Raw genomic sequence first — 15,767 nt, forward strand, 5'->3', positions numbered from 1 at the left:
CCTATTAGAATTACACCAGACTTCTCACCAGAGACTATTAAAGCCAGAAGATCCTTGGAAGATGTCATACAGACCCTAAGAGAACACAAATCCAGGCTACTCTATCCAGCAAAACTGTCAATTAACAAAGATGGAGAAACCAATATACTCCATGACAAAACCAAATATACAAAGAACCTATGCATTTATTATGTGTATCTGTGTGTCAGACAGACATCTATATACACATGTAAATAAGTTACATATTTACTAAATTACTCAAAAACATTTTACAATATTCAAGTAGACATATTTACACACATGCCTACATATACAAGTTTGGCTGGTATATACCCACGGGTTAGGTGTCTTTTTTGCATATCTATCTTTATAAATGTGTGTGATCTGTGTGTGTGTGTGTGTCTGTGTGTGTGTGTGTGTGTGTGTTTGTGTGTGTGTGTGTGGCATGTGTGTGATGTGTACATATTTATGTGTGAATGCACACCCTTTTGTGTGGAAACACATGTGAAAGTCAGAGGAAAAGTTCATGTGTAGGTTCTCACCCCTTACCTTGTCCTGGGTAGCCTCTATTGCTACTACCACTGAGTAGTCAAGGCTACCTTGATCAGAAGCATCCAAGACTTATCTTCTTTTCTCTTTCCACCTTACCATGTGACCTGTGGTATCCACATCAACCATGCCCATGCTTATTTCTTCTGGATTAGTATTTGATATGGTGGCTGTTTGCGGCAAGGTCTTTTCCTTAATGAATAAAGGTTTCAGGGCACCAATCACTGGACATATACTTCCAGCTTAGACTTCCAGGTTGGAGGGAGAAAGAGAGGATGAGAAAAGGGACCTGTGGATTGTTGGATTGTGGGAGAACTTGAGGTAGGTGATATAATGAACTAGAGCCTCCCACTTAGATTTCCGATCAGTCAGGATCAGCCACTGAAGGATTTCATTTACTATGGCTTACTAATAAGGATGTTAGTAGTTGTACTCAGTGATTGAATTACCTGTTGATTCTAAACTAAGTTTGCGTTGTGTTTGCCTTCACACAGCTTCTCAACTGTTTTCCCGAGATAGGTACAGCCCCACTCCCACCCCCACCACCCAACCAGCCGATAAATTTGGATGCTCGAATCTGAGGTTTGTCATGGTAGTGACTTTCTAAGGTGACATAGCTAATTGGGTGAAGAGATTTCTGGAGCTACAGGCCAGAAAGTCTGTCAAGATGAGAACAGCCCACCAGGGCCAAATGACCCATTGGTGCCATGTGACCTGCTGATACATGGGGTAATATGGGATGGTGCCTTCTTCGGTATTTCACGCTGCAGGTGTTCAAATTCAGTTTGAACCAAAATGAGTACTTTGGTATTAAAGCCTAAGTTTTAACCAATAACAATATTCCAGCACTGACATTATATTTCTTAGCATAAAGCATTCTATGGGATATGTACGGTTCAGAATGAGTTCTCTGTATTTGATCTTTTCACAAGATTCAACCCAACTCCCAGCTCCTTTGGAGGTCACCAACTATACTATAGGCTGTTCTACTACGGCACGAAACCTGGGCATAAAATGTAAAATGTTATCAGGTTGATTGAATTCCCATGAATCCATTTCCTTTCACTTTCCTCTTTGTTCAGCCACTGATGACTTTTGGTTGTCTTTTTAAGCAGCCATATACATACCACCTTTTACATTGTCTTTTACAGAGAGGCTCTATGTCTCATGTCTGGACAAACCACACCAGGCAAACAGGGCTCCACGTGGAGAGGTTTATTGGAATGGTAGAGACAAAGGCCAAGGGGGGAAGAGAGGTAGGAGAGAAAGAGAGGAGAAAAAAGGAAGAGAGGAGAGACAAGTGGAAGAGGGCAGAAAGGATCTGCCTTTTATGTGAAATGTGGTGTAACTCTAACATGAAATGTATGCTGGAAATGGATGACCGTTGCCTTGACAACAGATGCTCAGGTGACCAGATGACATCATTGCTGGAGGCAAAAGCAGTTCCTGATACCAACATTTGGAAATTTCGGTCACCAACTGGGACCCTCCTTTGTACCTGTAGCATACCTGTCAAAAAAACTAGATCTAACCATGCAGGGATGGCACCTTGTGTTTGTACCTTAGCAGCTGCTGAACTCCTTATTCAAGAATAAGAAAACCTAACATTTGGGTTGCCTATAATGGTCTTCTCCTCTTATAACATGTCACAGCTCCTACCTTTCAAAGGTTTACAGAATCTACCTCCCTCCAAGGTTCTTTCTCTTCAGGTAGCACTAATAGAAGACTCCACACTAACCTTTCAATCACACCCACCTTTCCAAACTTCTTTCTCCACCAAATACTAACCACTCCTTATTTCACCCCTGCATTAAAACCTTAGAGGAATTATTACCTCACCCTTCACACATACAGGAGGGCAATTTGCCTCAGACCATCTATACATGGTATACAGATGGAAGCTCCTTTCTACATGAAGGAGCCATAAGAGCCAGCTGCCCCATAGTGTCAGACACTGAGGCACAGGCCCTTCCTGCTCATACCACCAATCAACAGGCTGAAGTAGTAGTCCTTACCCATGCCTTTCAACTGGCACAGAGACATACCCTCAACATCTACACAGATTCTAAACATGCTTTCCATATCATCCTGACCCATGCCCCTAATTGGAAGGAGCATGGGGTACTTGTGACTAAAGGAGGATCAGTAACTAATGCAAACCAAATTATGGCCATGCTAAAGGCCTCCCATCTCCACACAGCTATTGGATTTGTCCACTGCAGATCCCACCTGCTAATGACTCTATTGTCTCCAAGGGAAACAACATAGCTGAAGAGACAGTCAGAGCTGCGGCCCTTAGGGGCCTACACTTGTCTCACCCTCCCCAGGACATTCTTACACTGCAACCCACAACCCCACTCTCACTCCCTAACACTCATCAAACTGTCCTATCTTCACCACATCTTTCATCCTAACAGCAAGGCATTGTCTTATTTTGTTAAAACCCACCTGAAGCCTACTCCTAAGGACTTAAGTTTCTTAAAATCCATCACTGCCTCTTCCAAAGTCTGTCAAATGTCAGACTTCAACCTCTGGTATTGTAGCACCCCTTTTTCTACCCATCAGGCCAGAGGTTCCCTTCCTGGAACTGACTGGCAACTTGTCTTACCCACATGCCAAATGTGCCAAGTACCTCCTAGTTTTGATTGACACATTCTCGGGGTGGGTGGAGGCATATCCCACAACTAACAAAAGGGTTCAGACAGTTTCTGAGCTCCTCTTCCAAGAGATCATCCTCAATTTGGTGTCTCAGCCTCCCTTCAGTGAGACAATGGTCCCAAATTTACTTCCCAAATTTCTCAAATTCTGTCTAAGGCCCTAGACACCACCTGGCATTTTCATATTCCATACCACCCTCAATCTTCAGGTAAGGTAGAAAGAACTAACTGCTCCCTAAAAACCACTCTTGTCAAACTGTCACAGGAACTTCGATTGGGCAAAACTCCTACCTCTGGCTCATTTAAGGCTACAAGCTCTCCCCAAGTGAACTCTCTTTGTCTCATCTTTCAAACTTATGTATGGATGTCAGTACTAATTCCTGGTCTTTCAAGTAAATGCACTCCCCTCCTAGACCATTGACTTACCCCATTACTTTGTCACCACCTTTCTCTCCTATGGAACTTTACTGACCACCACTGACTAAGGCCACATGCTGTCTCCTGTCTACTACCTATCAACATTTGAGACCAAGTTCTTCTGTCCCCTCCAGATCAGTAGCTCTTAGATGTCTCTCCTAAATGGTAGGGCCCTTCATGGACCCTGCTCTCTTAAGCTCCACAAGATGTTGAGATCACCCACCTTGTCCCCAATCCCAGAAGAATGAGACTCCACTCTAGCATCTGTGCTCCACTCCACTGGATTAGACCTGGGCTTCTCATCTGATCGTTTCCATCCATGGTATCACTTACATTTAGAGATTTGAGGTTCAAGGAATCCCCACTGATAACAAACAGACTTTCCCAATAGGATCAGGAAACCACTCCATGCTGGGAGCCAATCCAGATTGCTGTCATCCCTATATCTGTCATTCCTTCTACATATTATGTTCTCTTTGTCTGCTTCCTCTTTGACCAGACAAAAGATGATTGCAAAAAATGACCAGACAAATATGGGGGCTGCCCATATTGGTCGTTCCAGATACATATGTTAGGACCAAGGACCAATCACTTCTGTCAGCAATGCAAGACCTTGTTCTTCTATATACCAGACCCATGGAATCCCAGTTAGAAAACAGGAATTGTTTGTAAGCTCTAATGTAAAAACCAAGCAGGGTCTCCAGTGAGTACTGTCCACATGCAGAGAAATTTTGTACAATTTCCAAAACTCTAGATATTGGAAAAATAGGAGAAATAATCAAACACTCCTCCAGGGTCCTTACGTCCTTGACATCCCCCCTCACAAATGGTACTAACTTGTCATTTAGACTTTTGATTCAGACCCTTACCTTGGTGTACCAACTCCTTATGGCACCCAACCTGGTCACTTTAAAGACTGCTAGCTACGCAGTACCCCCCTGAAACTAATTCACAATTGCCAGTTACAGCCTCTCTAGTGATGCTGCCCAATAACCTTACCTCAGCTTTTATCAGCTGCCCTGACTCCGATGCTGCCATCGCCCCATACTTTTTTATATCCCTCTTATTGGTTTGACAGTTTTATGACATCCAGGACATGTTCTGAAGGGAAACTCAGTTCCCTAGACTGTAATAGATCCACCATCCTTGATGCCCCATCTCTACTGCAGTGCCCTGCAGTCCAAAACACGTCAATTCTCTGTGGCACTGGTATATATCATCACCTACCTGCCAGCTGGTCAGGAAGAGTTTGCACACTGGTGTTCCTTCCCTGAACTAGGAGTAATACATGGCAAAGTATCTCAACCAATTCCAGTTTTTGACATACCTGTCCAGCATAAGAGGGCACTGCAGGTTGTGCCAATCCTGGTTGCTGCAGGAGTAGCTACAGGTGCTGGCACTGGAATAGCAGGGCCGAAGACTTCCCAGAAATTCTTATCCAAGCTTGCAACCGTTTCCAGTGAATGTATGAAACCATGCTCATCATCCAGAAAAAGTTCGATTCTTTGGCAGCAGTTGTGCTTCAGAACTGACAGGGACTAGAAGTCCTGACAGCTAAAGAAGGTGGTCTTTGTCTGTTTCACCAGGAAGAATGCTGTTTCTATGTCAACGAATCTGGGGCAGTAAGAAATACATTCCATCAGCTGCAATCAGACATCCAGAAATGCAGGGAACAGCATGAGGCCTCCAATTCCTGGGTTTTTCAAAACCCTATATGGAAATAGGATACTGCCTTCTTAATGCCTCTTCTCCCCATTTTCCTGGAGATACTATTTCCTCCCTGCCTCATTTATCTTGTTTCGACATTCCTTCAAAGACAAATACCATATTTTCTAACCAAAAATCAAACAGTTCCTTTTACACAACTATCAAGTGGGCCTGGATGGTGAAAGTCAGCTACATCCCAAAACTGATAATGCTCCTAGACAGCAGGGAGCAGTTTAAGAGGTCTAAAGCCCCTATTTCCCTTTTAGCATCGGCTTCCCCTTTTTCATTTTTTCTTCTCTCTATGATAAGAAAAAGGGAGGTATGTTATCATAAGAAGTGGTTTACAGCTAGCCTCTGAATCCAGCAATGACATCATCCTTAGGTAACAATGACCTGCTTGGTTCTGTTGCCACGGCAACCGCCACACTCTCAAGGCACATGCCTCACTCACATTAAAAGTACACACACACACACACACACACACACACACACACACACACACACAAATGAGCATTTACAAACAGATAAGTAAGGTAGAGTACACTATTCTTTGTATTATTTTATACTATCATGTGTGTTTATAACTATGCTCACATAAAGAAAAACTATTATAAGTAACTAAACATCATTTAAAAGATGGTAAGAAATAATACGTATCTATATAAGCAATGGAAATGGAGAAAAGTACACAATTACAGTGAGAAATTATCTCTTTTTAAATTGTTTTTAATGAGTTTTTAAAAAACGATACCACTAACTTTCAATTTAAATCCCCAGGAATTAAATTCCTAAAGCATATTGTACCATAACTGACATAGATAAATCCTACCTCATAGTAACTAGTACTTTTTTAAATAGGCAAAGATATATTTGTATCCATGAAAATACATTGTTTCAGGTAGCACAATTTAAATTTTCAATCTCCTCTTTCCTCTTCAGCCTGTCAACAGCCTTATTTTCAAATGTTTTCTTATTTCCCATCCTTTCCTTCTCACTTCCTCAGTCAGGTTCTTCCAATGAAATTTAGTTCTTATATGTAGTATTCCTGCTTGGCATAATCTTCTTTGAGTATGTAAGAGATATACTCCTTTGCATGGTCCTTCCTCTTATGTTCATTAATGGACCTGGTGAAATTCAATAAAAACACACTAAGAAGTGAAATAAATGGTATAGTGACTTGTTTTCATATAAATCAAGGATGTAATTACAAAATATTAATTTTAAATTAATAGGCTAAATAACAGTTTTGTGCTACAACAAATAAAAGCACTTTTTCAAAAAACAAAACAAAACAAACAAAGAAAAAGCAAAAACAGGGTATGTTGCAAAACAAAGCAGGTGACCCCTAAACTACGACATTTAGGAAGCAGATTTTGTTCTGAAAATATTTCTGCCTATAGTAATGGAACCAAGATCATACATGGTTCAGAACGAAGAAGTATACCTTTTGAGTGTGCACAGTATTGTAATCTGTATTGACAATAAATCAATATTACTTCCTGAAACCTATTTGAGCTGATATAAAGGTAGGGGAAGAAAAGTATGAAAAGGGCGGCCACCACATTCCCAAAGCAGAAAAGGTAAGATATTCCAAAAACAGGTAGAAAACATTTACTGGGAGTCTAATCCTGATGCTGAAACCAAAGAACCGGAAAAGAAAGTCATACACCAACATCTCTGATGACCATAGGTGCACAGGCATTAATAAAATACGTGTAAACCAAATGCAGTAACACAAACATATTTCCCATTAGGCTTAAGGCAACTTCATCCCAGAGATGGAGGAAAGCTTCAATACATGAGAATTAACATAATCTACCACATAAGTACAAGTACCACCCTATTGCATACATAAAAGACCTGTGATAAAATACAGCCTCCATTTGTGAGGAAAGTCTTGCAGAGAATAGGGATACAGGGGGTTTATCTCAACTTGATAAAGGCAATATACAGCAAAAGTCACCCAAAAGAGGGAAGAATTCAAAGTATTTGTGTTGGAATCAGGACCAAGACAAGGATGTTCACTCTTCTCACTTCTCAACATACTTCTTACAGTGTTAGGTCAAGTAATTAAACAAGTCAAGTAATGAAGCAAATACAAATGAGAAGGGAAGAAATCAATATATGTTTATTTTCAGGTTTTAAGATTCTATACATAAAAACTAAAGCATAAAAAAAAACTCCTAGAGCTGATAAATATTGATAAAAGTTGAAAAACACAGAGTTAAAGCACAGGAATCAGTATCCTTTTTAATATACAAAAGACAAACACAGAAAGCAAGGAGACAATACTATTCTCAAGAAACTAAAACAAAACAACAACAAAATACTTGAACTAAATATGACAAAGGAATGTGTGCCATGAAAACTGTAAAACACTAAAGAAATTCACTGAACATATTCCTGCTTAAGAAACAGCTACAGGTGTTTCTTGCCCTCTTGTTAAGAGCAGAAGAATAAACAATACTCTGTTAGTACTCAGTGGCTTCTGAGAGTTTCTTAACATTCACATCACCACAGAGAACTACAAACAAATAAGAAACCTCTTAAGTTATTGAGAAGCAAATCACAAGCTCCATGCATTTTTCATGTAAATAAAAAAAACCATATAAGTATCAAGTTTAAAATGGAGATAGGATCTAGTATGCACCACCCCCCCCCCATTACCACAGTCCTGGTAATCAGTGTGACAGCTCCAAGGACTATGTGTCCTGAGAGCTATGTGTCCTGAGGACTTGATGCTGTTATGGAGTTCTGCTCTGTTCACTGCCAGCATGTTCCTCATAATCTAAGAATTATGGGAAAACTTCAAGGTGCCTCAAATCACTCACAGGCCAACATCTCTGGCACTAACAATTTATTTCTTATGCACATTTTTGCCCTCAGCTTCCTGATGAGATTTATTAGGAATTGCTCTTGAGTAGATACTCATTCTGAGGATTTAAAGTAAGATATGACTGATTTTTATATAAGTGGTCAGATCTGTGAGTCTTTTAAGAATACTTTTTAAGGATAAATAATGAAATAATTACTCCTGTCTTTGTGTAGAAGAAACTAAAACAATTGCAATTTAATGATGCTTGAAAGATTTGGCTGGGATATATAAGTGATGGAACAAAGAATAAAGCACAAGGGTTAGGGCATCCATCAACCATGTGTATCTGTTAAGGCTTGTGTATGATGAGCTGGAACACTGTTCCTTCTACCATCAACTCTGTGTGTGTGTGTGTGTGTGTGTGTGTGTGTGTGTGTGTGTGTGTGTGAGTGTGTGTGTGTGTGTGTGTGTGTGTTTGTGTGAATTTTCTCTCTTCCCTGGTCTTTCTCACTGACCCCAAGGAGTTAAGAGTTCATAGGTTTTTCGCTGATCATACAGAGTGCCAACCCCCCAGTAACTTAAGCTTTGCTCCCTCAGAAAATTGTCCGTTGAGTAACATCTCTAGTTCATCTTTGAGCGCCGAGTGTGGGCCATGCACCCCCACTGCCGTGGACTGAGAGGCAACACCAGAGTGTTCCTCTTCACTGGGTTAGCTGACCTGTTCCACAGTGCAGCAGAGTGCATGGGTCTCTCCACAAGCAGAGTGAGCTACTCTATGTGAGATTCGTGGAAATGAAAGGATACACGGTCCTCACTGGAGGGCAAACTAGACAAGCACATGGAGAAAGAATGTGGAGGAATAGTTGGAGAAATCAGAGACCATGACACAAAATTTTGAAAGAGTAATCACTGAGAGTCAGTCTGTGACTAATAGAATTTAAATTGTTGCTCCTGTAGAATGAAAAGTAAAGTTGCTAACAGGGTAGAAAACATCTGCATCCTCAGAATCCAGGAAGGGTTTGTAAAAGACCCCAAACATGTGCAGAGATTAAATAGCTCTAAACAGAATCATCAAAGAGATGATTCAGGAAACAGCACACAAAGGAAGTCACAGATGGATCAAATGCTCTCGTTACATTGACCTAATTTCTTAATATAAGGAACAAGAAATCAGTTTCCAAAAAACACGAAAGATGCTTCATCTAACAATACAAGTCAATATTAGACCTAATTTTTATAGAGCTAATGTGTAGAAGTCAAAGATACTAACTTCTTAAATGACTCTTAGTACGTTTAATTTTTGTGCAATGTCTAATAATGACTCAGAGAATGTGATATTGGAAAAAAGTAGAAGAAAGGCATTGGAAAAGGAGTTTTAGGCACAGGTTTGGCTGTAAATTTAGTAAAAGACAATCTAGTCATTTTATACCTAGCAAATACTTTTACAGGCTCCAAATGGGTCAAAGACCTTAAGATACAAAAATGAATGTCATAAAGTTAAAACAAGAATATAGTATCAAGGTATTATGACCACTTTTTTAAAGGAAAGGAATATTTCATTTTGTGCAACTTAAACATTTCCTCTAATATTTGACTTCTGGTGGCCCATCCAAAAGAAATGAAAAAGATATGAATTATAAAAGGATGTTAAATATTTTAAAAATCCAGTGGCTAATAAGATGCAGCTAATTAAGTAAGCAAAGAAAATATTCTGCTGCCAAACCATGCTTGGCCAGCCAGTGATGGAAAAAGAAGACAAAAGATTAGTTTCCTGCTATTTTCAAAGAACAAGCACCTACCCAGGTCAAAATCTAGATGCAGACTACTAAAACAAGCAGCTGACTTGGTGTCTACCCACCAGACTGAGCAACAAAGGAACTTAGAAACACCACCAAACATGCACAACAGTTTTTTCCCCTCATTTTGACAGATGTTCACTCAGTAGTTTCTTAGTTTTCAGTATGGGACACGTACTGTGTACTTCCTTCAGTTACACGTCCCTTGGTTAAATTTTTATGTATTTAATAATACGAAGTAGGAAATTCAGAAAGAAAAACCAACATGGTACACAAGTATGCTGAAGAAACTGACCACAAGCAATGAAACAAAGACTGAACAAGCTCAGGAAGTTATCCCAAGATCTACTGACACAAATCACTAATCTCAAAATTTTCTGAAAACATTTAACAGCTAATAAGAACCCTAGAAAACTTGAAAAACTGATACACATATAAATTATAAATGTGTGTCTACAATCACCCTTCCCTGTGCACCGTGTAAGCAGATGATGACAACTAAGAAAGACTAATTTCTTAAAAGAAATCCAGATGGCCAGATTCTGTTTTGCCTCAACAGGGTCGTTTCTAAAATAACCATTGTTTTTTTTTTTTTTAAATCTGACAAAACAGGAAACAGAAGTAACTGGGATAGAACCAAAATCTAGATCCTTTCTACTGTGCTATATGTCTTTCTTCTCATTTATGTGTTCCTAAAACAATGATTTTTTTTTAATATTTGTGGTTTTACAATTTATTCTACAAGGAAAACAATGGGAAAGACTTGCCAATTTCTTTGGAACTGTAATGCAAGGTAGTAAAACAAATGAAGATCTTGTGATTGTAAAGAGACTAATTTTCCAAGACAGTTATGGAAATATTTTTTCTAAGAAACCAACTCACTCAAATGAGGCAGATAGACTCTGGTTACAAGTGGTTGTGTCCTTCCTTGAGTCGGGGTTCCCTGCTCTGTAGCCTTCCCTTGAAAGTTCTGTTCTCTTGGTGTCATCTCCTGAAAGCCGAGGTTAGGTACAATGGTGTCTGCTTTTAAGTTCTAAAAAATACTGAAAAACATAAACTTCAGTGTCTGCACGGTGACATAAGCCACATCGCTCATCTAGTTAATATGAAAAAACCATGCTTTCACTCCCAACCTAAGTTGGGATTGAGTTCCAGGTGAACATCATCCTCCAGTTCCAGAAACCAAAACTATACACTGGTCAATCGTCAGCTTTAGATTTTGTTTGGATTCATGTTGTCACTTGTAGAAGTTTGGACCTGGTTCTTCCTCTCAGCCCCATGCTCCCAGAAATAAGACGGAGACTCAAAATATATTAACAAATACCTTGGCCATAGAGTTAGACTCTTCTCTGACAAATTCTAACCCACTTACTCAAATCTACATACCACCCTGTGGCTTATTACCTGTGCTCAGGAACCACGAGTCTGTCTGGTCACATTTTCCAGGGCAAATCTCTCCGACCTGGCTCTATCCCAGAATTCTTTCTGCCTCCCGGATGTCCCACCTTCTATTCTACCCTTTCCTATAGGCCATAATTTTTTTTAACTGAAAGGTAATATATCCATACAAATACACAAGATACCCTCTCTACAGTCACTAACATTCTTAAAGCCTTTAAAGAGTTAATTATTCCAATTCTACTTTCACTTCTAATGCACCAACACCAACACCAACATTCAGAGACCATCCATGGGAGGACTATTGCTTTAAAGAACTTATGTGCACCTGCTTTTCCTTTCAGTTTATTCTGGTAATAATGCCACTCCAACTGGGGGTTAGCATCAGGATGAAAAGGTGTTCTATGTAGACCAGGCTGGCCGTGAACTCATAGAGGTTCACCTGATAGGATTAAAAGCTTGCTCCACCAAACATGGCTCTGATGAACTGACTCAATCTAACAGCAGCAGAGTCAGTTTTCTGTGGCCTTTGATTTCTTACAATGAAAAACAGGCAACTCGGATTCCAGGTTCAGACTGTAGGAGAAGAAAATGAGACAAAAAACTACAATCAGAATTTTGTAATTCTGGTATAAGTAGGTATAAATAGGTTTAAAGAGCAGGGGGCTCAGAACAAAGAGACATATAACACACAAGCTCTCCTCCCTCACCACATAAGCCAGACACAAGAACACTAGACCAGAAGGTAGGTGTCCCTGGCCTAAAATCAATTCCTTTACATTCAAAAAATCCCTTTCAGAGCTGAGTCAAAACTATCTAGAACAAAAATAAAGCCTTGTTGGGAATCTAGAATTCTCTAGTATTTTCACATAAGAGAAAAACTGACTTTCAAACGAAACTGCAAATGTAGCTATCTTGTCCAGAAAGAACTAAAGAAAAATGCTAAATAAATGCTTCTAATACTAATAAGTAGTACACACATAAACCTGAAATTTCATTTGCAAAACAGACTGCCCAGTTGACTCAACTCAATGATATAGAATTATCCAAAACCCAGAAGTTAGTATGTTTACCTACATTAAGGGAGGAGTTATTTGAACAGAAGAGAAAGTCTAAAAACACAGTATAGCAGAAAATTTCCCTTAATGAGCAATAAAAAGATATAGAAAACATCCAGAAACTCTCATCTATGTGAGATAACAAAGTCCTTACTTTAAGATACACTTCTCTGTACATTTCAACATACACTAAAGTAGTACTATTCTAATTTCCCTATACCTGTGATAATAAAGGGTAGCCAATTTGAACAAATGAATAAATTTAATTGAGAAAAAACAACATACTTTCCGAAGAATATATTGTTATCATTTCAGATACACACACACACACACACAGACACAGACACACAGACACACAGACACTCCCTCTCTCTCTCTCTCTCTCTCTCTCTCTCTCTCGCTCATGTATCAATTTTTTTAAACAAACAAAAATACAGATCTTTAAGATCTGTTATACTTCGTACACCCAGGAGACAAAGAAGAAAACAGCATCAACATGCCTTCCAGAGCTCTGATGTCTAGGTGCCCTCAATACTGACACATTGCCTAAGTAGAAAAAAAGAGCATTCAAACCCAAACTAATTCATCTCATTAAAATCATATTTAGTTATTTTTAAAAAATCACATTTAAGAATAATGTTAACATAATGTAGAATATATTATGGACTGTACACCACCTTCATAGATGAATTTCCATTTCTTCAGTTTTCTGATAGAATGTTAATCACTTCTAACAATAGCATAGCATTATTTCCTATTCTACATTCTAACCTTCTTCCTTTAAGATTATAATTTTATAAGATAATCTTATTATACATCTTAGTTATGTGTAGTTTCACCTATTTAGCTTTGATAAACTCCATTCTGCACTACTCTACAAATTTTATTTAATGAAACAATTACAATGGCTACTACTACTCAATGTTCTTGATAAGTAATAAAACACAAGGAGTTAGATTAATTCTCACAACACTATAGGGAAAAATTACTATCACCCACAACTTTTATATTAGTAATATAAGTTCAACAGCTGGTGAGTGCCCAAATTGGAATTTATTTCCAGTCAGTCTGATTTCCAAGCTCTTAAATTATCATACTTGTTGTTATTAAAATCTCGTTGTAATAAAATACCCACCACACCCATCCAAATAGAGCACACAAAACTAACACAGTTCCACTTGGTGAGATTTAATGGGAGAACAAGACAAGGGAAAGGGGCAAGAGAAAGAAGAGAAAAGAATGAAGAGAAGAGAGAGCATGAGGGCAGAAGAAGTCTGCCTTTCATTTGGAATATGACATAACTACTCCCACATGGAGTTGGGATTTGGACCAAAGGAATACTGGGAAAGTAGGGCTGTTGCCATGTCAACAGTTACCAAATGGTGTTGCTGCTCAAGGCAATTCCTGATACCAACAATACTGCTGTTATAATTCGACATATTTCAAAAAGTAGTTCACAAAAAAACAGTCTATATACACATTATTAGCTCTTATTTCATTATTAGCTCTTAATAGTTCTGCCGCATTACTATTATATTTATGGAGATGAAAGCAAATATTTTCTCATAAGGAAAATTACTGACTTAGAATAACCAGAGATTGTTAATAAGGATTATTATAACCCAACTATTAGGATAACACTACATTATAATAATAGTACTTCTAATAATCCCCCTGGTGTTCCAAAATATGATAGTACAGGTCCTAAAACTGCCACCCATTTCTACCTATCTCAAGCTGTGGCCGAATCTTTCCTGCATTGTGTCAGCCAATTCTGTGAAAAACTGACTCATAAAAGGCCAGTGAAAGAAGAACACAGACTGGAAACAATTAAAAAAAAGTCTATTCAGTCCCAAATCAAAGTACACCTGCCTGTTTAACATAAAGGACAGAGCAAGCACTGAAGATCCAGGTAAATATATTTAAAATGCAAATTATAGCAGCCCTCAACAAACACCGAGAAGTGAACAAAATGATCTAAGTATTAAAAGAAAAAACAAAACAAACAAACAAAAAAACCCAAAAACCCCAAACCACTCTTTCTCTTCAACAAGGTGGCCAAGTAGCAGATGCCAACGTGGAGATCTTCATGAAGACCCTAATGGGCAAGACCATTACTCTTGAGATTGAGCCCTGTGACACCATCAATAATGATCCAAGACAAGTAAGGCATCCCACCGACCAGCAGAGCTGATATTCGCTGGCAAACAGTTGGAGGATGGCCACACCCTGTCCAACTACAACATCCAGAAAGAGTCAACCTTGCACCTGGTGCTGCGTCTGCACAGTGGCATCATCGAGTCATCCTTTTATCACCTCGTCCAGAATTACAATTGTGACAAGATGATCTGCCACAAGTGCTACTCATGTCTGCACACAGCGTAGTCAACTGCTACAAGAAGTTCAGCCACTCCAACAACCTGAGCCCCAAAGAAGAAGGTCAAATAAGGCTGGAGCCATACCTGGCCTGTGACCCTGTGACCAAATATAATCCATTGACTGGGGCAAAAGAAAAAAAGAGAGAGAGAGAGAGAGAGAGAGAGGGAGAGAGAGAATGACAAAGAAAAATATCAAGCTGGGCACAGGACTTAAACCATAGCATTCAGAGACAGAGGGTAGGCACATCTCTGTAAGTCTGAAGGCAGCCTGGTCTACAAAGAGAGTTCCAGGACAGCCAGGGCTATACAGAAAACCCTGACTCAAAAACAAAACAAAATTCTGACAATTAGCTTTCCTGTGTAAGACCATTATGACCCTTTAGCATATCCAACAAAGATTCATGTATTGGTGGCAAGAAAATACACTGTTAACTATGAATACTCTATGCTGGTACAGAACACCAGACAAACCCACATTTGGAAAACAGCTGTGTAAGAAATATAGTAAGATACACATTTAAAAAACTAACATAATAATCCAATAGGATTTTGTACTAAAAACTGAGATCTTACGAGTAAACTGTAGTGGCTTGGCTTGATGCTGCTTGTATATTATTGTTCATATTGGTTCCTCAAGAGGGGTTGCCCCCACCCCACAAGCAGAGCATCATGTACTTAGGTGATGCTATGTGAACCTTCTCTCCACTTTAATAGGTCAATAAAAGGTTAGAGTCTATGATTGGGTACTGGATAGGAAAGGTGGGACTTGAGGCTCAGGAGGGGGTGGCAGGTAGAAGGAGAAAAAGAATGAATGAAGAGGAGAGAAGGAAGCCACTATGCACCAGAATCATGTGGCTGGGAGAAACCAGAAGTAATAAGGAGTCTTAGAATTGGGAAATAAGCTAGTATTGTATTAGATATGCCCAATCTAGGCATATAACTTATAATTAAAATATTTGGATTGTGTGTCTTTTACATGGGCTGTTAGTGTT

The 15,767-nt window shown here is 39.2% G+C and overlaps 1 long non-coding RNA gene and 1 pseudogene across 2 annotated transcripts in view; one reads left to right on the forward strand and one right to left on the reverse strand.

Moving 5' to 3' along the window:
• LOC134485553 (uncharacterized) overlaps positions 1–5,693 on the reverse strand; it is a 135,674-nt gene extending 129,981 nt beyond the window's left edge. For both annotated transcript variants that reach the window (XR_010063670.1, XR_010063671.1), the window contains exon 1: positions 4,951–5,693. This is a non-coding gene — a long non-coding RNA (uncharacterized LOC134485553). The remainder of the gene's footprint in view (positions 1–4,950) is intronic.
• A 3-nt stretch (positions 5,694–5,696) lies between these two features.
• Uba52-ps23 (ubiquitin A-52 residue ribosomal protein fusion product 1, pseudogene 23) lies at positions 5,697–15,360 on the forward strand (annotated as a pseudogene).
• The last annotated feature ends 407 nt before the right edge of the window (positions 15,361–15,767 follow it).

The sequence above is a fragment of the Rattus norvegicus genome, chromosome 2, assembly GCF_036323735.1.
Source record: "Rattus norvegicus strain BN/NHsdMcwi chromosome 2, GRCr8, whole genome shotgun sequence".
Taxonomy (NCBI): domain Eukaryota; kingdom Metazoa; phylum Chordata; class Mammalia; order Rodentia; family Muridae; genus Rattus; species Rattus norvegicus.